This window comes from Arvicanthis niloticus, chromosome 12, assembly GCF_011762505.2.
Source record: "Arvicanthis niloticus isolate mArvNil1 chromosome 12, mArvNil1.pat.X, whole genome shotgun sequence".
In the NCBI taxonomy this organism is placed as follows: Eukaryota; Metazoa; Chordata; class Mammalia; order Rodentia; family Muridae; genus Arvicanthis; species Arvicanthis niloticus.
In genome coordinates, this window is record NC_047669.1 from 6047224 (window position 1) to 6072566 (window position 25343).

The following is a 25343-nucleotide window of genomic DNA, read 5'->3' on the forward strand; positions in this document are numbered from 1 at the left end:
TTTAAATAATGTTAATCATAAGCTTTATAAGTTTGGAAGTGTTCAATCAGAGGTGTAACCCACTGACCAACCTAGATATAACAACTATCTTTGACTGGTGGAGATACATGAATATCTGCCTCCCTGTCTCCCCCCTCTTTCTCTCTTTCATCACCTAGCTTCTCCTCTCCTTCTTCTCCTCCTCTTCTTACTCCTTCTCTTCCTCTCAGTACTCCTCCCACCTTAGCTCCTCCTACATATCACCCTTCCTGTTAAAATGAAACTTTTCTCTCAAAATACAATTAGAGCATAATTATGCCAATTTGTACTAGTGAGGGACAAGATAGTCCTCATACCCAGTCCATCATTTTGTTGACTAACCAGAACCTCTGTCGTCTCTCCTAACTAAAACACTTAGTTCTGAACCTGGCTTTTTCTTTGGCTTTAGGATGAATGTCAGCTGACGACCATCCACTCAAATCTTTTCTCTCAAGGTAAATAGCCAGGATTGGCTATGAGGCTATAAGTTTTCAACCCCGTCAGAAATCTAGAATGACTGAGTTAACTATAATTGTGGGAAGCACAAAGCATAGCTTCTAAAACTTAGCCAATTTATAGAGACCTCTGAACACCTGGACAGTCCCTCTACTACAAAACATTGGAGCATCTGTTCTTCCACCTTCTGGCCCGGGATCATCTAACAGACTTTAGTGCTGCAGAATTATTAAGGGCTGATTACTCTGTCTAGGCAGATATAATCAGTCGACTATTCTGCAAGTGTGTCCTTTTCTGGGCAGTAATTTGTCTGTAGAAGGAAAGAGGCACTTCTTGTCTAGTGGCTGTCTCACCACAACTGGAGTAACTCCAAGGATGCTCAATTTCTTCTTAGAATTCAATATATGAAGCTGTCAGGAGCAGACAGGTCTCTAATCAAAATGAACATTAATACAGAAATGTTTGTCATGTCAATTCTGTGGACTTCTGACGTTTTGAAAACCAACTATCCATGTAAGGTAATCTGGACTGTTGACTGTTAACTCCACTCAGCTATTTCTAAATAAAACATAGAAAACACCCTAACAATAAACTCCAACCTATGAATTTGCTGTAGTCCCTTAACTCACAGGCTGACCATCTAAAATCAGCTAAAAAAAAGTTAAAGAAGGACTGGGTCTAAGCCTTGTATTCCTAAGTGTGTTATACTGGTACAATGCCTATGAGGGTAACAATATTCATCTCACTCTTATATCAATAAGAAGCTCGTACCACTGAAAACCTTAAACTTTGTAATCAAAGTAAATTGGTGCCGTTTAAGAATTTATATCTTCATCTTGATACTAATTATACAGATTTCTACTAATAGGTTATGGCTATGCAATAAACCCTAGCTAATCCTCTCTATTCCCACAAAACCACTATTTTTCCCTAGAAAGACAGCCGAACATTTACCACCTTAGTCCCCAAGCCCAGGGAATAGGGGCGCTGACTCTTCATTAGCTTCTTCAAGCTGAATATGGGCGTTGAGATATTAGAAGAGGAGTGGGGGGGAGAGCAAGTTGACAAGCCTCTGATGCTGCCTCCAGATGGAATTCCCAGACCTCAGAGGTTTGAGCAGGTCTGCCCAGCTTGCTTGTTGAGTAGATACACCAAGGCTGATCATTCTGCAATATACAATTCTCAAAACAAATTTTAGTATCAAGATAGTTTGTTTTTAAAGAGGGCTGACATTTTATTAAGGATGTTGGTTCTAACCGCTTTTCTTTTTTTTTTTTCCCCTCTTTTATTGGATATTATATTTACATTTCAAATTTTATCCCCTTACCGCATTCCCCCACCACCCAGGAACCCCTTATCCCATCCCCCCTCCTCCTGCTTCTATGAGGGTGTTTACCCACCTACCTCCCAATCCCCCTCCCCACACTCAGACTACCCACACACACACTCAGTGCTCAGCCTTCAAGGTACCATTGACCTCATCTCCCACCTATGCCCAGCAAGGCCATCCTCCCCTACATGTACAGCTGGAGTCATGTGTCTCTCCATATGTGCTCTTAGGCTAGTGGTTTAGACCCTGGGGAGCTCTGGCTGGTTGTATTGTTGCTCTCCTCATGAGGCCACCAACCCTTTAGGCTCCTTCAGTTTACTCTCTAACTTCTCCATTGGGAACCTTTGATCAGATTAATGGTTAGCTGTGAGTATCTGCCTCTGGGTATGTCAGACTCTGGGGGACCTCTAAGGAGACAGCCTTATCAGGCTGCTGAAAACAGCAAACTCTTAAAGGATAGGTACATTCTTGTGATATGTGGAGAATGGCTGTCCTCAATGCCAGCAGCTGGCAAATAAAGATGTTCCCTGAGTCTCAAAGGCACTTCCAGGTTGTGTGGCAAAATAAGTAGCCTGTTAATTGGGATTGGGTAAGAGGAATGAGAAAAGTGAACCACAGACCTTCATAGACAAATGCTCCAGCTCACACCACATAAGCCCTGCATGGTTTAGGAAATATAGTTTTAACAATTTTATAATTCTAAATTTTAATTCCGATTAAACATTTGAGTGAAATTTATGAAATAAATCTGTCAGTGAATTTAAAGTAGCCTTAACAAAATAAATGTTTTTGATAAATTAGAATTTCAAGACAAAAATCGGGCCTTTTCTCTTAATGCCCACTAGGTGACAGTATGTCACCATGGTAGATCCTGATGATTCCAGGACAGCTCTTCCTATTTGCAAAGATAATAAATGAGTGAACTATTTTCTTTATAAAACCAGGATGTTTTTCTCTATTCCTTAAAATTAAGCACAGTCCTAAGGTTCATCTCCATAATGTCAACTAAAGTTCACCATTTCAGTTGGTGGCAGAGGAGCGTCTCTGAAGCTTAAGGCCTGGGCTCATCTTCTTCTCTTCCAGAGGATAGATGATGGATAACTAGAGCTGAGGGCCAGATGCTAACAGAGAGCTTGGCACCAACCTAAGAACATCTCCATGTTTATCCTTACAAGACTGTGCTTAACTCCATCCTGTAAAATAAATAATAAAAGAATTTAAGCATAAAGAGATGAACCTGCTTGTCCAAATGGCTGCAATTAGAATTCAGTTGAGCCCTCTCCTATGCTGTGAGGAAAAAAAAATGGAGAGGGGGGGAATAATCTATAGGATTGGAGAGATGGCTCAGAGGTTAGAGTACTGGCTGATCTTCCAGAGGACCCAGATTAATCTCCAAAACTAACATGGTAGCTCAAAACTGCCTGTGGCTCTGGTTCTAGGGATCAATGCCCTATTCCAGCCTCCTCAAGCACTGCATGTATGCAGTATACAGACATACCTGCAGGCATCCACACTTACACATGAAATAAAAATAAATAAACAAGGCCTACCTTCTCAGTTGCTCTTAGAACTCTCACAGGACAGAGCACTAAAATGCTCCCAAGGGAACAAGTCTGAAATAAGATATTTTATTTGGTGCAGCTTGGGCTAGGTCTGGTGAATAAAATGGGGTATGAGTATACTCAGATTCAAGAAATTCGCTAGATTGGACGTGGGCACAGGATGTGGAGTCCAGGGAAACCTTGAATGTTGAGTATGACATGGACGACTGAAGGGAAGAGAGCACAGATAGCCCATCTGAGTCTATGCTGCTATGCCTCTCTATTACTTATGGTAGCTGCAGGGTCACGGGTGGGAAATAGGGATGATGTCAGTATGAAGTTCCAAGGAATGGAGATTTTCTGGGAGGCGGGGCTGAGCAGGTGGAAGTGGCAGAATTAGGGGCTCCCCAGGGAGACCAGAATGGATTAGGGGAGAAAGAATCTAGGCTACTTGGGTCCTCACCAAGTTATGTGATCCCTGGTAGATAGCATGGCTGGTGTCACTGACTGGGTGGGTGACTTAGGGTGTGTCACCCAAAGGTTTGGAGAAGGGACTGAGGCGGGCAGCAATGAAGGGCTATGAAGACTAGAATCTTCAATGAATTCCCAGCAATGTCTACTTCTCACACGAAGGCTTAAGAATTCAAAAATACTCCTAATATAAAATGTTAAATGTGAACTTTTTTCTTTTTTTTTTTTTACTGGATATTTTATTTACATTTCAGATGTCATCTCCTTTCCCCACCCCACCCCAGAAACCCTCTATCCCATCCCCCTTCCTCCTTTTGGCTTTTATACCATTTTAATTACATGCAAGTTTTAAGATCAGCTCTAGGTTGAAGAACTAGCTAAGACACTAATATATGCAAAATCATAGACATATATGTCTGTTGACTATCTCTGTTAATTTCCTTTTCATAGCAGACATTTTGAAGTTACGAACAATAAAGAATAGCACCTATAAACAGATTAGATTACCCCATATGTTGACAGAGGCAGCTATTATTAAGTCCTAAGATAATAACTAGAATCTTATATTTTTATATAAATTTTAGTTTTTATCATTAAGAGGCAAAGGCCATTTTCTAACTACTTATTCTGTTGTTTTTCAAAAATCAGTTTTCTGAGATTCATGTCTAATCTAAGCTAAAGAGAAAGAAAATATTAATTTTTAAAAGCAAGCTGTTGGTTTCTGCTCAGCATCCATAAACTCTTATCAGTAATCAGGTTAGGCTTCATGTCTTTGAAATCAAGTCTTCTACTTTATATTAAAAACCATATTCTTAAAACTGAAAATTTTGAATTTAGATAAAATTAATAAGTGATACAAAATCTTTGGCATTTTTAAAAACATCTATTGTTGTATATTGCTCTGGCTAATCTCCATGGTTAAAACACCTGGAAAGAGAGACCTTCAATTGAGAGACTGTCTTCATGGCCTACGGGCATGTTTGTGTGGTATTTTCATGATTCTCAAGTAATGTGGGAGAGCCCATCCCATTGTGAGCAGTGCCATCTCTCTGTAGCCATCTACACCCAGGCATGGACCATGTTTTTAAAAAGTTAGCTGAACATCCAGAGAAAGTGAACTTCCTCTCGTAAGCAATGGTCCCCATGGTCTCTGACTCAGTTTCTGTTCCAGCTTTCTACTTTGAGTTTCTGACTTGGCTTCCCATAATGATGCACCATAACCTGTAGGACCAAGTCAATTCTTCCCTTCCTGAGTTGCTTTTGGTCAGTGTCTTATTATAGTAACAAAGAACCAAACTACAACATACATGGTTGTGTGTTTGATGTGCTTATCTTTCTATATTGTTTACGTGATAGGGATTGGCTTATGAATAAATGAACATTAATTGAGACTTCCAAGCTAGTCCAAATTCTTTCTAGTTTATAATATAATTAAAAATTTAGGGATAAATTCTAGGTGTAAAGTTCATAGGTAAACAGTTAAAGAGGCTTAATCAAGATGTAATTGTTTCCACTCTGATTCCTTATGTGGTCTTAAAAAAGAATCCCTATTGCTTGGAAAAGAAACATGCTTTCAGGCCATGCAAGGCCCTGATCCAGGGTGCAGCCCCACCTTCATAGATTGCTGCTCTCATCTGAAGGTGATCCTCGAGGCTCTGCTATTCCATGTCTGCAGATTGGAAAAATAACCTAGCCCTTTACTTTCAGAATTTTTATGTAATTAATTTGCTTACATAACAAAAGTCTTATGTTTTATGAAAATACTTGCTTTTGTTCTCTACTAAATTTGTCAGGTTTCTAATTAAGAAACAAAGTCTTACATTAGGCTTTATTAAACAAAAAAACATCTCTGTCAAGCTTTATCTAAGTGGCATGCAACAGCTACATGTTCAAAGCAAGAATTGCTCTTTAATGGTTATGTGATTGACCTCTAGGTGCTCAGTAACCAGACATAGAGACCTATACTAGTACATGCAAAGATGTCAAGAGCTGGCCCATATTTATAAGTCAACTAGGTTCCAGATGCCTATGAGATTCCGTTCAGAGAGACCATGAATATCTCAGAAAGCAAATTGTGACAAGTATAAAAGGAATCAATACAGACATGCTCCCTGTGTCTCTTAAGGAAATAAAATGGTCAAAGAGGCCTTGACTCATGTCTAACATATGGCACAGTGGTAAAGGTTTAAGGGAACAAAGGTTCCTAACAAGTCTCCTGAGGATCAGTCTCTCAACTAGCCTTGACATTAGGAAATTGGTTAAGCAGATCTCCAACAGCCTTTCTTCCTCACCTAATTCAATTTTTTTGCACCCACTAACAGGTAAGTAATCTTCACTCCTACCCATCCTCTAATTCTAATTTCCTAGTTTTGTCTCCAGCTCTGTGGTCTCTCCTTCTTCCCTGCTCCTCCTATTCCCAGGGAACTAAGCAAAACTTCTCCCACAAACTTCATTCCTCACTGCATCCCTCAATTTTAGTCACCAACAACCTGAGCACTTTCTTCATGAACCCCCACTGACCACATCACCCACGGAATAAGGTAGGCAATTTTAAACATATATATATATATATATATACACACACACACACACACACACACACACACACACCAAAGGCACAAAACAGCCAAGAAATCTGGCACAACAGAAAAAGACAGAATCTACAAATAATAGAAAGAAGGGGAAGCGGACAAGGAGGAGAAAGAGAAGGAGAAGGAGGAAAAGGAGAATGAAGAGAAGGAGAAGGAAGAGGAGAAGAAAAGAGGAGGAGGAAGAGAAAGAAGAAGCAGCAGCAGCTTAGATCAAAGGCTCAGAAAATATTTTCAGCAAAATCATAGAGGAAATTTTTCCTAACGTAAAAAAGGTGTTTATTAAGGTACAAGAACAACAAATAAACTAGATCAGGAAGAAATCTCTATGATACATACGAATCAAAACACTAAATTTACAGACCAAAGAAAAAAGCTGAAAAAGAAAAAGACCAATTAACCTATAAAGGCAGACCTTATTAAAATAACACCTGACTTTTCAATGGAGACCCCAAAAGCCCAAAGACCCTGGACAGGTGTTCTCCAAACTCTAAGACTACAGATGGCAGCCCATAGTACTATACCCAGCAAAATTTTCAATCAGAGTAAATGAAAAACAACAGACATTTCATGATAAGATCAAATTTAAGTAATATCTGTTTACAAATCCAGATCTACAGAAGGCACAAGAAGAAAACTTTCAACCAGAAAATGTTGACTACACCCAAGAAAACGCAAAAAAATAAAAAATCTCAGACAAGAATGTAAAAAGGCATGAAAAAGCCCCACATCCCAACAGCAAAACAATCAGTAAACACTGCTCATTTATAATTTACAATATCAATAGTATCAACACACCAAAAAAGGCACATACTAACAAAGTGGATATGAAAGCAGTTGCAGTCTGCTGTATCCAAGAAACATTGCTTATCATCAAGGACGAGATCACCTCAAGGTAAAAGTATGGAAAAAGATACGCAGAGTAAATGGACTCAAGAGAAAAGCTGGCATAGTCATATTAGTATACAACAAACTAGACTACAAACCAAACAAATACAAAGAGATGGGGAAGGATACTATAGATTGATCAAATGAAAAAAAATTATCAATAAAATATTTTAATTCTAACATCTATGCACCAAACACAAGGGCATTCAAGTTCATAAAAGAGACACTACTACAGCTAATATCACATATTGATCCTTACACAATGATAGTGGATCACTTCAAGACCTCACTGCCACCAATAGAGAGACCATTCAGACAAAACCAAAACAAAAATACTGGTGCTGATATTGCCAACCAAATTGGCCTAAGAGATATTTACAGAACATTTCAGCCAAAAACAGAGAAGAATATATCTTCTTCTCAGGAGCTTTCTCCAAAATTGACTAGATTTCAGACACAAAGAAAGTCTCAACAGATATATGAAGATTAAAATAACATTCTGCATTAAATGTAACAACCATACAGTAAAGCTGGATATCTACCACAATAGAAACAAAAGAGATCTTACTAACTCATAAAAACTGAAAAACTCACTACTGTCTGAAGAAATGGGTAAGAAAAAATTAAAAACTTTTAGAGTCAAATGAAAATGGAAACACGCTTCTGGTCAGAGCCTGAGCACTGAGCAGATCCCTGTCAGCAGCTCTGACCCCAATCTCATAGAACCCTGAGGAAATGGGCCTCCCAGGAGCTCTAAACCGGGCAGTATCTTAGGTAAGAAGACAGCAACACCTGTCACAAACAAGGAGTAACTGGGGCCCACTAGCACCCAGGAAGTCACTCCCGGCCTGGAGCACTGGTTTCTTCCTGTCTGCACCTGAGCACTGAGCAGATCTTGGGCCTCAGCACAAACCGCACTAGTAACACCCACCCAACACAGTTCTGATACAACCAAGATAATAGGAAAGACAGGCTCCAGTCAGAGACAGGGCAGGTAGCAATAAAGAGATTCAGATGGCAAAAGGCAAGCACAAGAACATAAGCATCAGCAACCCAGGGTACTTGGCATCATCAGAACCTAGTTCTCCCACACAAGAAAGTCCTGAATCCCCCATATCACTAGGAAAGCAAGATTCACATTTAAAATCACTTCTAATGATAATGATAGAGGAATTTAAGAAGAACATTAAATAACACTCTCAAAGAATTTGAAAACACAGGTAAACAGATAGAAGCCCTTAAAGAGGAAACACAAAACTCCCTTAAAGAATTACAAGAGAACACAACCAAACAGGTGAAGGAATTGAACAAAACCAGGACATAAAAATCAAAGTAGAAACAATAAAGAAATCACAAAGGGAGACTATCCTGGAGATAGAAAACCTAGGAAAGAAATCAGGAGTCATAGACACAAGCATCACCAATACAAGAGATAGAAGAGAGAATCTCAGGTGCAGAAGATACCATAGAAAACATTGACACAACTGTCAAAGAATACACAAAATGCAAAAAGTTCTTAACACAAAACATCCAGGAAATCCAGGACACAATGAGAATATCAAACCTAAGGATAATAGGTATAGATGAGAGTGAAGATTTCCAAATTAAAGGGCCAATAAATATCTTCAACAAAATTATAGAAGAAAAGTTTCCTAACCTAAAGAACAAGATGCCCATAAACATACAAGAAGCCTAAAGAATGCCAAATAGACTAGACCAGAAAAGAAATACCTCCCATCATATAATAATCAAAACACCAAATGCACAAAACAAAGAAAGAATATTAAATGCAGTAAGGGAAAAAGATGAAGTAACATATGAAGGCAGACCTATCAGAATTACACCAGACTTCTCACCAGATACTATAAAAAAGTGAAAAGATCCTGGCTAGAGGTCATACAAACCCTAAGAGAACATAAATGCCAGCCCAGGCTACTATACCCAGCAAAACCCTCAATTACCATAGATGAAGAAACCAAAATATTCCATGACAAAACCAAATTTACACAATATCTTTCCACAAACCCAGCATTACAAAGGATAATAACAGGAAAGCTCCAATATAAGGAGGGAAATTATACCCTAGAAAGAGCAAGAAAGTAATCCTCTTCCAACAAATCCAAAAGAAGATAGCCACACAAAGATAATTCCACTTCTAATAACAAAAATAACAGGAAGCAATAATAGCTGCTCCTTAATATCTCTTAATATCAATGGACTCAATTCCCCAATTAAAAGACATAGGCTAACAGACTGGATACATACACAGAACCCAGCATTTTGCTGCATACAGGAAACCCACCTCAGTGACAAAGACAAACTCTACTTTAGAGTAAAAGGCTGGAAAACAACTTTTCAAGCAAATGGTCCTAAGAAACAAGCTGGAGTAGCCATTCTAAAACCTCCAGTCCAAGAACACAAAGGGAAAGACTCATGGCTCCATCTGTATAGGTAGTTGAGGGTGGCCTTGCCAGGCATCAGTGGAAATGGAGTGCCTTGGTGCCTGAAAGTTTGGATTCCCTAGTGTTGGGAAATTTGAGAGCATGGAGGCAGGAATGGGAGTTTCTATGAAACTCCCAGAATTACATGGATTAGGCATGACAGAGGCAGGCCACCAGAAGACTAGATTCCAGAATTCAAACAAAAAATTATCTTGATACTAAAATTTGTTTTGAGAATTGTATATTGCAGAAAACACAGCCTTGGTGTATCTACTCATCAAGAAAGCTGAGCAGACCTGCTTGAACCTCTGATGTCCTGGAATTTCAGCTGGATGAAGTGAAGATACAGCATTAGAGGCTTATCAATTTACTCTTTTCCCTGCCCCCTTCCAATATTTCAATACCCATAATCAGCTTGAAGAAGTTAATGAAGAGTCAGCGCCCCTATTCCCTGGGCTTGTGGGCTGAGGTGGACAATATTGGGCTGAGTTTCTAGCAAAAAGTGGTGGTTTTGTTGGAACAGGGAGGATTAGCTAAGATTTATTGCATAGCCATAACCTATTCATAGAAATATGTCTAATTGTTCTTAAGATGAAGTTATAATTTCTTGTGGTACAAAATTTACTTTGATTTCAAATTTTAGGTTTTCATTAGTACGAGCTTCTTTTATTATTATTATTATTATTATTATTATTATCATTATCATTATCATTATCATTATTATTATTATCATTATTGGTTTTTTTTCAAGACAGGGCTTCTCTGTGTAGCCCTGGATGTCCTGGCACTCACTCTGTAGACCAGGCTGGCCTCGAACTCAGAAATCCGCCTGCCTCTGCCTCCCAAGTATTGGGATAAAAGGCATGCACCACCACCGCCTGGCTATACGAGCTTCTTATTGATATAAAAGTGAGATGAATATTGTTACTCTCATAGGCATTGTGCCTGTATAACACATTTAGGAATACAAGGCTTAGACACAGTCCTTCTTTAACTTCTCTAACTGATTTGAAATGGTTAGCCTGTGAGTTAAGGGCCTATAGCAAATTCATGGCTCTGAGTTTATTGTTAGGGTGTTTTCTATATTTTATTTAGAAATAGCTGAGAGGAGTTAACAGACAACAGTCCAGATTGCCTTACATGGATAGTTGGTTTTCAAAACGTCAGAAGTCCACAGAATTGACATTACAAACATTTCTGTATTAAAGTTTATTTTGATTAGAGACATGTCTGCTCCTGACAGCTTCCTGTCTTAGATTCTAAGAAGAAATTGAGCACCTTTGGAGTTATTCCAATTGTGGTGAGACAGCCACTAGGCAAGAATTGCCTCTTGTAATCTACAGACAAATTACTGTCCAGAAAAGGATGCTCTTGCGGAATAGTTGACTGATTATATCTGCCAAGACAGAGTAATCAGCCCTTAATAATTCTTCATCACTAAGTCTGTCAGATGATTCTGGGCCAGAAGGCTAAAGATTGGATGCTCCAATGTTTTAAAGTATAGGGACTGTCCAGGTGTTCAGCAGTCTCTATAAATTCGCTAAGTTTTAGAAGCTATGCTTTATGCTTCCCATAATTTCAGTTAACTCAGTCATTCTGTATTTCTGAAGGGGTTGAAGACTTATAATCTCATAGCCAATCCCGGCTATTTACTTTGAGAGAAAAGATTTGAGAGGATGGTTTTCAGCTGACATTCATTCTAAAGCCAAGAAAAAAGCCAGGTTCAGAATTAAGTCTTTTAGTTAGGAGGGACGACAGAGGTTCTGGTTAGTCAACCAAATGATAGACTGGGTATTAGGTCTATCTTGTACCTTACTGACACAAATTGGTATAGTTATGCTCTAATTAAATTTTGAGAGAAAAGTTTTATTTTAACAGGAAGGGTTATATGTAGGAGAAGCTAAGGTGGGAGGAGTAAAGAGAGGAAGAGGAGGAGTAAGGAGAGGAAGAGGAGGAGTAAAGAGAGGAAGAGGAGGAGTAAAGAGAGGAGAAGGAGAAGGAGAGGAGGAGCTAGATGATGGGGGGGAACATGGAGGCAGATGTTTGTGTGTCTCTGCCAGTCAAAGATAGTTGATATATCTAGGTTGGGTATTGGGTTACACTTCCGATTGTATGGGCATCTTATTGAGCATTACCAAACTTATAAAGCCTTTGATTAACATTTAAAAAATTGTATAAAATCAAAAAGGAAGAAGAGGATAAGATAGTAGTTTTCTAGGGAGGGAAAATGGGGAAAGGGTAAGGCATCTGAAATGTAGATAAAATAAACAATAATAAATAAATAAATAAATAAATAATTTTTTTTAAAAAATGGAAACACAACCTACGCAAACTTTGGGACACAACTAAGGTGGTTCCAAGGAGCAATTTCATAGAATTAAGTGTCTACATTAAAAAAAAAAAAATAGGTCTCATATTAGCAACTTAACAGCATACCTGAAATCTTTATAACAAAAAGAAAAAATAATGCCCTTAAAAGAGTAGACAGCAAGAAATAACAAATCTTAGGGCTGAAATCAATAAAATAGAAAGGAACCATATCAAAGTTTACAAAGAATCAGTGGAACAAAGAGTTGGTTCTTTGAGAAAAACAAGACAAACTCTTCTTCAAATTAATTAAAAGGTAGGTGGAGAAGATCCAAATTAACAAAATTAGAGATGAAGGAGTAACAAAACAACAGACACTGAGGAATACAGAGAATCATAAGGACATATTTTAATAACCTATACATCACCACATTGGGAAATCTAAAAAAAATGGAACTTCTTCTTGGTATATACCATCTACCAAAGCTAAACCAAGATCAGATAAGCAACTTAAACAGCTCCTAATGAAACAGAAGCAATCACTAAAAGTTCACCAACCAATAAAAGCCCAGGGAAAGATGATTTTTCTCACATTATTATCACATTTCTACCAGACTTTCTAAAAATTAGTGTTAATACTTCTCAAATTATTTTAGAAAATAAAGACAAAAGAAACATTGTCCAATTCTTCTTACAAAGACACAGTTACCCTGCTACAAAGGATATGCTTCTTTTCCCAAGCTGGAAATGGGGTATATTGGTCCAAGTAGAATTTATTAAGTAGGTTTAATATGATGTGGGAGAAACCTATGGTATCACAGTCTCCGATGGCCCCTCTTTTGGTTTCTGTTCTACACTTTGTCTCCATATGTGCTTCCATGGGTATTTTGTTACTTCTTCTAAGAAGGACCGAAGCACCCACAATTTGGTCTTCCTTCTTCATGACCTTCATGTAGTCTGTGAGTTGTATCTTGGGTATTGCAAATTTTTGGGCTAATATCCACTTATCAGTGAGTATATACCATGTGTATTCTTTTGTGATTGGGTTATCTCACTCAGTATGATATTTTCTAGTTCCATCCATTTGCCTAAGAATTTCATGAAAATTATTTTCAACAATAAAAGAACTTCTGGGGGAATCACCATCCCTGACCTCAAGCTGTACTACAGTGCAATAGTGATTAAAAACAACATGGTATTTGTACAGGGACAGGCAGCAAGATCAATGCAATAGAATTAAGGACCCCAAAATGAACCCACGCACCTATGGTCACTTGATCTTTAACAAAGGAGCTAAAAACACCCAGTGGAAAAAAGGACAGTATTTTCAACAAATGGTGCTGGTTCAACTGGAGGTCAGCATGTAGAAGAATGCAAATCAATCCATTCTGATCTCTTTGTACAAAGCTCAAGTCCAAGTGGATAAAGGACCTTCACATAAAACTAGATACACTGAAACTACTAGAAGAGAAAGTGGAGAAGAGCCTCGAATGCCTGGGCACAGGGGAAAAGTTCCTGAACAGAACACCAATGGCTTATGCCTTAAGATCAAAAATTGACAAATGGGGCCTCAAAAAATTGCAAAGCTTCTATAAGGCAAAGGACACTGTCAATAGGACAAAATGGCAACCAACAGATTTGGAAAAGATCTTTAACAATCATACATCTGATAGAGGGCTAATACCCAATATATATATATATAAAGAACTCAAGAAATTAGACTCCAGAGAATCAAATAACCCTATTAAAAATGGGGTACAGAGGAAAACAAAGAATTCTCATCTAAGGAAACTCAAATGGCTGAGAAGCACCTAAAGAAATGTTCATCATCCTTAGTCATCAGGGAAATGCAAATCAAAACAACCATGAGATTCCACCTTACACCAGTCAGAATGGCTAAGATCAAAAACTCAGGTGATAGCAGATGCTGGCGAGGATGTGGAGAAAGAGGAACATTCCTCCGTTGTTGGTGGGAATGCAAGCTGATACAGCCACTCTGGAAATCAGTCTGGAAGTTCCTTAGAAAATTGGACATAGTATTACCTGAAGACCCAGCTATACCACTCCTGAACATATACCCAAAAAAATACTCCAACATATAACAAGGACACGAGCTCCTCTATGTTCATAGCAGCCTTATTTATAATAGCCAGAATCTGTAAAGAACCCTGATATACTTCAACAGAGGAATGGATACAGAAAATGTGGTACATCTACACAATGGAGTATTACTCAGCTATTAAAAACAATGAACTCGATCATTGATCTTTTAAGTTCTGTGCTCCAGTGTCCATCTACATAATTCTCATTGGTAAGAATTTCTCTGGGACTGGTACTTTATGGAGAAAAGATACTGAGTTGATATTTCATATTGTTAGTATTTCTGTGATGAGATCTGGGCATGTGGACTTTGTTACTTTGTCTGAGTTTCTTACAGAAGAGGTAGGTTCAGAGAGAAGAGAAAAGTAGAGGTAGGATCCATCGAGAGACCAGAAATGACTTAGATGGAATGAAACCATGTGGGTACAGGAGACTGGCCTGCTACAAAGGATATGCTTCTTTTCCCAAGCTGGAAATGGGGTATATTGGTCCAAGTAGAATGGTTTAATATGGTGTGGGAGAAACCTATGGTATCACAGATAGACATCAACAAACCAAACAATCCAATTAAAATATGGGTTACAGATCTAAACAGAATTTTCAACAGAGGAATCATTAATGGCAGGGAAACAAAGAAGTGTTCAACATCATTAACCATCAGAGAAATGCAAATCAAAACTGCTTTGGGATTCCATCTTAGACCTGTCAGAATGACTAAAATCAATAACACAAGAGACAGATTATGCTGGCAAGGATGTGGAATAAGGGGAATACTCCTCCGTTGCTGGCAGGAGTGCAAACTTGTACAGCCACTTCAGAAACCAATATAATATGTTCTTTAAAAGTTGAGGGAGAATCAATCTACCTCAAGTTCCAACTATACCATTCTTGGGTGTATAACCAAAGGACATTGCATCCTAACACAAGGACACTTGCTCAAGCATGCTCATTGTAGCTTTATTCATAATAGCCAGAAACTGAAAACCTAGATTTCTCTCAACTGAAGAATGAATAAAGAAAATGTAGTACATTTACACAATGGAGTGTTATTTGGCTATTTTAAAAGACAATGTGAAATTTGCAGGCAAATGGATGGAACTAGGAAACAAATTCATCCTGAGTGAGGTAATTCAGATACAGGACAATTAGGGTATGTTGTAGAGAAATGGCATGAGGAGACTGCTCCCAGCTTGGTAGCTTCGAGGCAACCTAGGATCTTTGTCACTCTCATCGAACTGAGGCTGAAGAGGTATACTTTCTCAAGCAGAGAATCCTAGTGTTCTGCCAAGTAAACTGAAAACCTGAGGAAGCAACCTAACCTCCGTGTTCCCTCTCTTATGAGAAAGTTAACTGTTTTTAACTATAAGATGCAACACATCTAAGAGTTGGACTGCTCACAGATTTCTCCGTCTGCAATGAGGTTTCAGTCACTTTGAACCAAGATAAGCTATTGCTAGGGAAACAGCACCTGCTGTAAACAGGAAACTGTGGGAAATCTTTATACTGCTTTGCCTTTAGAAGAAGTTGAAACTTGTTTGAAAAAAAAAAAATGTGCACATTGGCTGACTATGGCTGTGTACCTTCGTGTCCTGTTAATGTGGCTCTATACTTGGGACCACAGTTCACTAGACATTGACAAGGGGCACCTAATTACAGAGGACTCCAGTAAGGAAGTTTTGCAGGAGGGCCAGAAACTTTGGTGAGTAAAACTTGTTATAAATGAGTAACTCTTCTTTGCTTAATAACTTGTGCAAGACACTTACCAAAAAACTTCTCTATTACAGGGGAAAGGGGAAAGCTATCTATTCCTAGTATTTCTTTTCTGCACAATGCATGATTTTTCTTCTGAAGCACGTGTACAGGTATATGAGTATGTACATAAATATGTATGAATATTTGTGGAGTTATTAATTGTGGCCAGCCACAGAGAGAATGTGAGTGTATGAATGTTCGAATGTATACATGACTGTGGGTATTTGTCTATATAAAGTATCTTAATTCTTTTCCTTTCCTTTAAATCAGCACCATCAATCAATCTTTTCACTTAATTTCTAACTGCTAAACAGTGTTAATTGCCAGATGTTAGCATTTATTAAAGTGCAAATGGTAAAGAGTTAAGAAAAGGTTAAGTTCTTAGCACAGAATAGTAAGAGTTAAATTTACAGAGAGTTATAACATTTAATAAAGCACAGAGTTAAAGAGAAAAGAAGCCAGCATTTTTAATCATAGAATAAGTTAGAAAGGTTTTAGAATCTTTTAGACATTATCAGTAAGCATTCAGTATGGATATTGAAAATTGGCAAAGAATAAAAAGGGATGTAGAAAAGACTGTTTGGTAAGGAAAAAAAATTCCTGTAAAATTTGAGTTAATTTTGTCCTTTACTTTGGTAGTATTTTAGGCTATGAGTTGTATCCTTGCAGCAGGCTGGTGTTCACAAAGCAGCCTTTCTATACCTGTTTTTGCATAATTTTTAACCTTTCTATAATCAGCCTTACTTGTACTGGCAGGACCAGTATAGAAAATATAGATAAGGGAGCTCATAAAATGAATATGAGGAAGGCACAGTAATTTAGCAACCTTGAAGGTTAAGATGTCAAATTAGCGAGGAGAGAGAAGTAGTTTCAGAGAGAAAAAACCTATCAGAGAAACTCTGGTGAAAGAGAAGGGAAATGAAAGTAAGCTGTTCTGCAGCTGGACACAGAGGCAGACAGCTGCGATGGAGGCCCCAGGATGGTCAACTCCAACAGGCTTTGTTGTTGTAAGCTCACTGCCTGAGCACTCTCTGACCCCCAGAGGAACAGAGTCTGAGGCAGCTGCAGGAAGCAGGGAGAGAAATGGCATGCTCAGGTAAGGGAGCATCTTGGCAAGCACCAGAAGACAGCACAGCATTGCAGAGTTAAAGCTCTAGTATGAGTAAGTAATTAGGATTCCTGGTTTTCACATAGATTGACTCAGATTAAATTATATAAACTAATATATATTATACAAATTTAATATAAATTATGTACATTTAATATAATTGATATGCCATAATATTATATATACTATACAGTAAATATTAGATATTTATTACTACTATATAATATTATATAATGATATTATATATTATTATATTATATAACAATATATTATATAATACAATTATATACAGTAAATATAAGTCATATGCATTAAATATTAATTATATACTTTGAATGCAGACTACAGGTAATTAATATAGATTATAATACTGAATGTGAACTATATACATTAGTGTATGCATGATATACAGTAAAAAATTATACACATTAAATATTAATGAGACCCTTTAAATGAAATTCATATATGTTAAAATATGAATTAAATATGAGTTATAATCATAATTTCATGTGTCCACAAGGACAGGGAACTATGAAAAGAGCCTGTGGAGCTCTAAAAAATATTTTCTCTGCAGGCTATTGTTATTTCAAAGTTCAGGAATTTTAACATTGATTAATGGAATTCTGATAAGTTAATGGAACATTGGCAATTTATAATTCAGCTATAAGGTAAATATTTTAATTTTTCTTTGGTTGTTTTCTGAATATAAACTTAAAGATACTTATTATCATCACTGTCAATCTGTATATTTACAGGTGTATGAAAGACAACTTTTAACTAAATTTCTAAAATATGGATTTCAATATAATAATAAATGCTAATGTATATTCTTTTGTAAACTAAAGTTTTATAAACATAAGTTTCAAGGAATTAAGAGCCCTGAAACTGGAATTCACCTGTCACAGATCAAATGAATTCCAGATAAGTATATCTGCTTGTTCTTGAAAATGGCACTTTTTTTTTTGGTTTCGGGATTTCTTACATTCCACAATTGCTAGACAATTTTAATTACTGTTTCTAGTCTATATTTGTCTTAACAGATTTTCACCTGGCTGACAGACTCCATTCAGGGATCAGCTGTGGAGCTGCTCAACTCTGGACTTGTTAAAGGCTGATGTTAAGTAGTTCAGCTGATGTGATTGCTCCTTGTCTTTCATCTGGATTAGCTAATCAGATTTTTTAATATAAATGTTTCATTGCCCAGCCTTTGACTAGCATTTAAACCTCCCTGAGACACTGCAATGTCTTAATGTCAGCAAGAAGCAGATACAGAAGAGAAATTGGAAGTCTTTTTTTCCCCACTTTACAGACTAAAATTCTAGGTCAAAAGGGAATCCCCCTGAGCATACATTCTAAAACCAACCCCATGTCTCTTGTAAAATGGCTTATGTATCCTTGTTTCACATGTTGATGTTTGGGCAAATGAATGTTTCTATGCCTTGGAACAATACGGTGTTCATTTAACATTTTTAATACTCTATAGATGGAGCCCATAAAAAGTCTATGGAAAGTACTCCCACAAGGAATGATGAATTCCCTACTATATGTCAGATTTATGTAGATAAGACATTGAATCCTATTAGACAGCATTATGCTCATTTATGTTTCTCATTATATGGATAACATTCTTTTTGCAGGACCTAATTGTAGGGGCAGTTCTGATACTAAGATCCTATTCCCCAGTTGGTTCTTGGTCTGTCAGTAAAGAAAGCCATAGGACAATTTCTGGGCAGAAGGTACAGGTGGGACTTCTGGATGCCTGGAGGAAAAGGGAGATGCAAGGGAGGAGAAGAGAGTTCACCAGGCTTCTGATGGAATAAAGTTGACCAAACATGTGAGGTCTCAGGCCTGTGACCGCTACTACAGGTGGGTGGTCGGGGATGTAATTAGCAACTAAAGTTTAGGGCAGGTAGAAAAAGCAGAGATAAGAATATTATTAAGGGCATGCTTTTCAAGGTGGGAGATAGTAATGCCCAGTAATTGTGCCTAGAAGGCAAATTGAAAAGAACAACTCTGTGTGTGTGTGTGTGTGTGTGTGTGTTTTATCAGTGGATTCCTTTAACTAAAGATAAAGTACAGTATTTGTATGCTACAAGTAAATCATTGCTGATAACTTTACTAAATTTCATGGGTCAATTTAAATATTTTTTGCCAAAAATTAAATTATTGGACTTTTTAAAGAAAAATGAATTTGTGATAAAGGATGTTATAGCTAAATAATCATTACCAGATGCTCTTCCAATTTTTACAAAGGGTCAGAAACTAAAAGTGCTTTTTGGACTCTTTCTGATTATCGAGTTTTTCTGACTAAATATACTTCTGTTCAGCAAAATGAGTTATATGCTGTAACTAGAGCTTTTCAAAAGTATTCACAAGATATTAATTTAGTGGCAGACTCAGCATACATTGTAGAGGTTGTAAAACAGATTTACTTCAGTTACTTCTAATTATGAAGCGCCTTTGAGAACACTTTTCTGTAGTTGCAAAGTGAATTAAGAACTCATAATGGCAGACTATTTGTTACTTATATTAGATCTCATACCAAATTGCCTGGGTTCATTTCTGAAGGAAATGAATGTGTGGATCATTTGGTTACTTTTGTTTCTGCAGAAGATGAGCCTAACTTCTTACATACTAATTTTAACAGATTGCAGATACAATATAAAATTTTTATCAACAAGCTAAGGCTATTATTTCACATTGTCCAATTTGTAAACCTGTGCATATTCTCACAGTCTCACAAGAGTTAACCCTCCAGGGAACAAGCAAATGAGATTTGGCAAATGGATGTCACTCAAGTGCCTGAATTTGGAAGACAGTGTTATGTGCATGTATCTACTGAAACATTTTCTACATTTATATGGGGTACACCACTTCCTGGAGAAACTGCTAATCATGTAACTCAACATTTAACTGAAGCTTTTGCCAGTAGGGGAGTTCCTATGATTATTAAAATAGATAATGTTCCAGCTTATAAATCTTATAAATTTAATCAATTTTGCATGTAATTTAAAATTAAACATATAACAGGAATAGAATAAAATCCTCAAGGACAACAATAGTGGAAAAATAGCTCACTTTAAAACAAAATTTAAAATAACAAAGAAGAAAAATAGATGAGCCTTTTATGTTTCTCTATAAGCAATTGCAAGCTTCACCAAGAACACTTATTCGTCAAGCTTTAATACTTAATTTCCTTAATTTACCTCAAGGGGATATACTTTCTAAGGCAGAAAAACATTTTGATTCAGGATGAAATAGAGAAAGTTTTCATCTACAAAAAGTCTGGGTTAAGATAACTGCTGATGCAGAATGGCAAAACAGAGATGTTGTTAGTTCAAGGGAAAGTTCTTGTATTGTTCTTGTATAGTTCTTGTATAGTTCTTGTATTGTTGCAGCACAACAGCAACTCTGGATGCTAGGAAGATGGAGTCAGAGATGCTGTGAGGCCAAGAATGAAAACTGCAGTGAGGCACAGATATCATGATCCTCTTGATGAAGAGTTGTTCATTCAAGCTACGGCTCACTTATTGAGACTGCTCAACCTGCTTCTACTTATGGTTTCACAACATATCAGAAGTACGATATTTCTGCATGTGTATTTTTGCCTTATGTAATTCTTACTGGAGAATTTAAATTTTCATATCAGTAAATTACATGTGGTAACTGTAGATTGTATTCTCAGATCAATAATAGCATATTGTGTGTACTTCTTATTCAGTAATGCATACAAAACAATGTAGTCATGTATGACATGTCTTGAATTCTTTGATAAAAAATTTAAAAAGAACAAAGCATTTGTTAGGGATGGTTGTTGCTGTAATTTTAAGTCTTATTGCTGTGGCTACGACACCCTCAGTAGCTGGCATTTCTTTGCAAGGTTCTTTGCAAAGTAAACATTTCGTAAAACAATGGTATAAGGACTCTCATGAATTGTGGATTCACCATGTGGACATTGATGTGAGGCTGCAGACAGAAATGTTACAGCATATACAGATGCATTAAAGCAATCTGTATTCTGGTTTGGTCAGAAATATTTAAGTGTGCAACAATAGTTGCAGTTAAATTGTGATTGGAATTCTTCTACATTTTGTGTTACTAATTTTCAATACAATACCAGTCTTCAAGATGGGAAAAAGATTCAACTATATTTAAAAGGAAATTCTACTGTTAGAAAGAATATTGAACAACTACAATAGCAAGTGCTGGACACACTCAAAAAGCAATCTCCATTTGACAATGTATCTGATATTGCTAAAATATTAGCTGATAAATTTTCTGACATGGACCCTAGAACTTTACTACAGAGTGTGACTCATGCACCTGGAGGAGTTAGTGTTGTGTTACTTATTAGCACTATTTTAATTGGCATTTTAGGATTGGCTACTTAGATGTGTTGCTTTCATAATCACACTTTACAAGTACATAGCTTATGGTAAAATAAAAGAAGCTAAATTAAAAAGTAATAAAGGAGTAAATTGTAAAGAAATGAGGAGATTAGTCCCAGCTTTGAGGTAACCTAGGGTCTTTGTCACTCTCAACAGACTGAGACCTAGGAAACATATTTCCTCAAGCAGAGAATCCTGGTGTTCTGCAAAGATGGCTGAAAACCTGAGGAAGAAACCTGACCTTCCTGTTCTCATGAGAAAGTAACATTGTTTTTAATTACAAGAAGCAATGCATCTAACAATTGGATTGCTGACAGATTTCTCAGTCTGCAATGATGTTTGGGTCACTTTGAACCAAGATAGGCTATTGCTAGGGAAACAGCACCTGGTGTAAACTGGAAACTGTGAAAATCTTTATTCTGCCTTTTGTATAATATAAAGTATGAATCGCTGACTATGGCTATGTAGCCACTGTGTCCTGTTAATGTGGCTCTACCCTTGGTACCACAACACACTAGACATTGACAGTATGTATTCACTTATAAGTGGATATCTGCCATCAAATGATAACTAAACTACAACCCATTACCCATAAAGGTTAGGTAAGTAGGAGGATCTGGGGGGACGTACTGATCTCTCTGTGAGGGGGAATAGAATAGATTTTATAGAAGAACTAGAGGTAGGTGGAAATGGGAGTGGGCGAGGAGAATCATGTGGAGAAGGGAGATTGGATGGAGGAAGAGGGTGACAGGAGAGACTGGAATTGGGGGGGGGTGGATTGTTGGTAGCTGGAGAGGAACTTAGTGCAGTGGAATCTTTCTGGAATGTATGAAGGTGATCCTAATGAGGACCCCTAGGAATGGGAGATATGAAGTCTCAACTTGCCATCCCTTATAATCAGGAGAGGCTTCCAGGGATAGGACTGGGTTACATCCAATTGAGTAGTAGGTCAAAGGGGGATGTGGAGAGGAACTGGGAGTTATAAAAGGAGTGGAAACTATAATCAGGATATATTATATGATAAAAGAATTTATTTTCAATAAAAATAAATAAAATTTAAAAATTAAAGAAAAGAAGAAAAAGAAAGGAAGAAATGGAAGGAGGGAGAAAGAGAAGAAAGAAGGAAGAGAGAGAGAGAGAGAGAGAGAGAGAGAGAGAGAGAGAGAGAGAGAGAGAGAGAACTGTGAGCAAATGATGGAAAGTAAGCCAGTAAGCAGCCCCCCTCCATGGCCTCTGCCTCAGCTCCCGCCTCCAGGTTCCTGCCCTGCTTGAGTTCCTGCTCTGACTTCCTCTGATGATAAACAGTGATGTGGAACGTAAGCCAAATTAACCTTTATCTCCCCAAGTTGCTTCTGGTAATCATGTTTTATCACAGCAATAATTACTCTAAGACAGAGAAATACAAAAAGATGAAAAAATACTTTTAAAAATATTCAATGTACCTAGCCATTAGGGAAATGCAAATAAAAACTTGTGATTCCATATTATCCCAGAAGAACAACTATATTAAAGAAAACAAATGATAAGAAATGAGGATGTGGGGAAAGAAATATAAATGGGTACTGTAAGTACTATTGAAACCAGGGTGGAGGTTCTCAAAAGCTGAAAATAGAACTACTATACAACTAACTATACAACTACCTACATACACCATTCTCTCTCTCTCTCTCTCTCTCTCTCTCTCTCTCTCTCTCTCTCCTGTGTGTGTGTGTAATATGCTTATGTATACATTTGTGTGGTTGTGCCTACATGTGAATGTGTGTGCAAGCATATGTGTAGGTAACATAGACATTACTTTCTTCTTCAATAGTGTTACCACAGCCACCACCACCACCATCATTGTCATCATCATCTTGAGACAGGATTTCTCAATAAATCTGGGGCTTATTTATTCAGCTGGGCTATCTGGAAAGGAAGCTCTGGGGATCTGCCTGTCTCTGTCTCCTGGTCCTGGAATTATGCCATTCTGCCTGTCTTCTACCTGTGTTCTGGAGCTCCAAATTCAGTTCCTCATGACTTCACCACCTTACCACTAGGCAATCTCTCTAGCCCACAGCTTTACCACTTGAGAATACACCCAGATGGGCTCAGAGCCAATATACTACAAAGATAACTGCACTATTCAAATAGCTAGAAAATAAAATCAGTTTAGTCGTCTATCCGGAGATTAATGCATAAAGAAAACAAGGTACATACGCATTGAAATTTTATACAGCAATAAAGATAAATCATGACATATTCAAGAAAACAAATGTAACCAGAAAAAGTGATGTTAAGTGAGAAAAAAGCCAATCTCAGAAAGATAAATTGTCTGTTTTTTCTCATATGCAAAGCCTATAAGCCTAAGCAAACTTGTGGCAGGAAAGATTTTTAACCCTTCTACCCAAAAAGGAAAGAAAAGAAAGGAAGAGAGAGAGGGAAGGAGGGGAGAAAGAAGGAAGTGAAGATAGAAAAAAGAAAGCAAAACGAAATCTGAAAGTCTATGACAAAAAGGAAAATCCCCAAAGTCAAGCTGTGCTTGAAGATATCAAAGGATCAACAGGAGGACACACTATGCCCTCTGTCCCACGCTACTTACTTATGTAAATACATATCCTATTACTCTGTGATTCCTTCATTCCCCTAAATGATTAGCTCATTTATTTATGAAACAAACTTTTATATGATGCAAACATTTCTCGCAGATATTTTTCTCTCTGTTTGTATGACTTCTTAGCCCCTCAGCCTGCAGGACCAAGCAAGCATTCCTGTCAGGCTTCCGTTAGACCACAGCTTCTTTAAATGTGAGTTGCCATGCCACAGTGAATCACATGACTGAATGTGAAGGTCAAAAAAATGGCAAAAAAATAAGAGACTTCTGAATAAATAACATTTTGGCCAAGATTCTAGAGTATTGTGTATTATGAATTGTTATTTTGCTGTACATACAGTTTTCTGTTCTTAAAGAAACATAATGGCTCAATTGTCGAAAACAAAGACTTCATGTTTTCTTGTCATCATTATTCAGCACGTTAGTAACAGATTAGTTTATCTCTGGATTGTATCATGTTCAAATGTTGTATTTTAAAATTGGTGTTTGGTGCTGGGAACATTACTCACTTGACTGACGAGTGCTTACCTAGCATTGCCTAGTTTGGCTCACGTCCCAACTGCACAAACAAGATGTGGTGGCACAGGCCAGTGAGCCCCATATTCAGGAGTTAACGAGGATGGCAGATCCAAGTTTCAAGGCTATTCTCTCCTACAAAGTGAGCTTGAGGTCAGTCTGAGCAAAATGAGACCTTGTATCAAAATTAAATAAATAAAATTAATGAACTAATTGGTTAGCTGGTTAATTAATTAATTTTAAAATAAACTTGATTGGTTAAAATTGCTGTTTGGTAGCTGAACTTAGTTTCATTAAAAATCATTCCATGAACTGTGGCTTGAAACAAGGGCAGAATTTTCAACAATCTCTGGAACAGCTGTAAAACATACTTTTGCCATTTTGTATTATGCATTTATACAAAGCAGCTTTCTCAGCAATAATGATTATATAAATTAAACTATCAATTAACTCTGACAAATGCAAAGGCACTCTATGTCTTTCACTTCCAAATATTTAGTCAATATTTATTTTTTAAAAATAACTAAGCATAGCCATGTCTTTAATATGTGAATTTGGTGTTACCTACAATAAATTGTAAATGTGTATATAGACCAAAATTTGCCTTAAAATAAGTTTCTTCAGTTTTATTATCAGGAAGTATTTGCTTTATGTATCTATGTACATAAAATATAACAAACTTTGGTAATATAAACATATTTCTGATGGGAAGGACTCTCAAGTGGAAAGTGTTTACATGTTTTCCTTTGGATCATCGAACCAACCAAGACTTTGCCAGGAACATATACTGTTTCCAATCAAATGAAGGGCTTCCCAAGTGCTGATGTAAGATATTCTTAGACAGGAAGC

The 25343-nt window shown here is 37.2% G+C and overlaps 1 long non-coding RNA gene across 1 annotated transcript; it reads left to right on the forward strand.

The window, feature by feature from the left end:
- Positions 1-15626: 15626 nt before the first annotated feature.
- LOC143444004 (uncharacterized) lies at positions 15627-25046 on the forward strand. Its single transcript, XR_013113459.1, has 3 exons — positions 15627-15839; positions 15925-20579; positions 21545-25046. It is a non-coding gene; the product is annotated as an uncharacterized LOC143444004 (long non-coding RNA).
- The last annotated feature ends 297 nt before the right edge of the window (positions 25047-25343 follow it).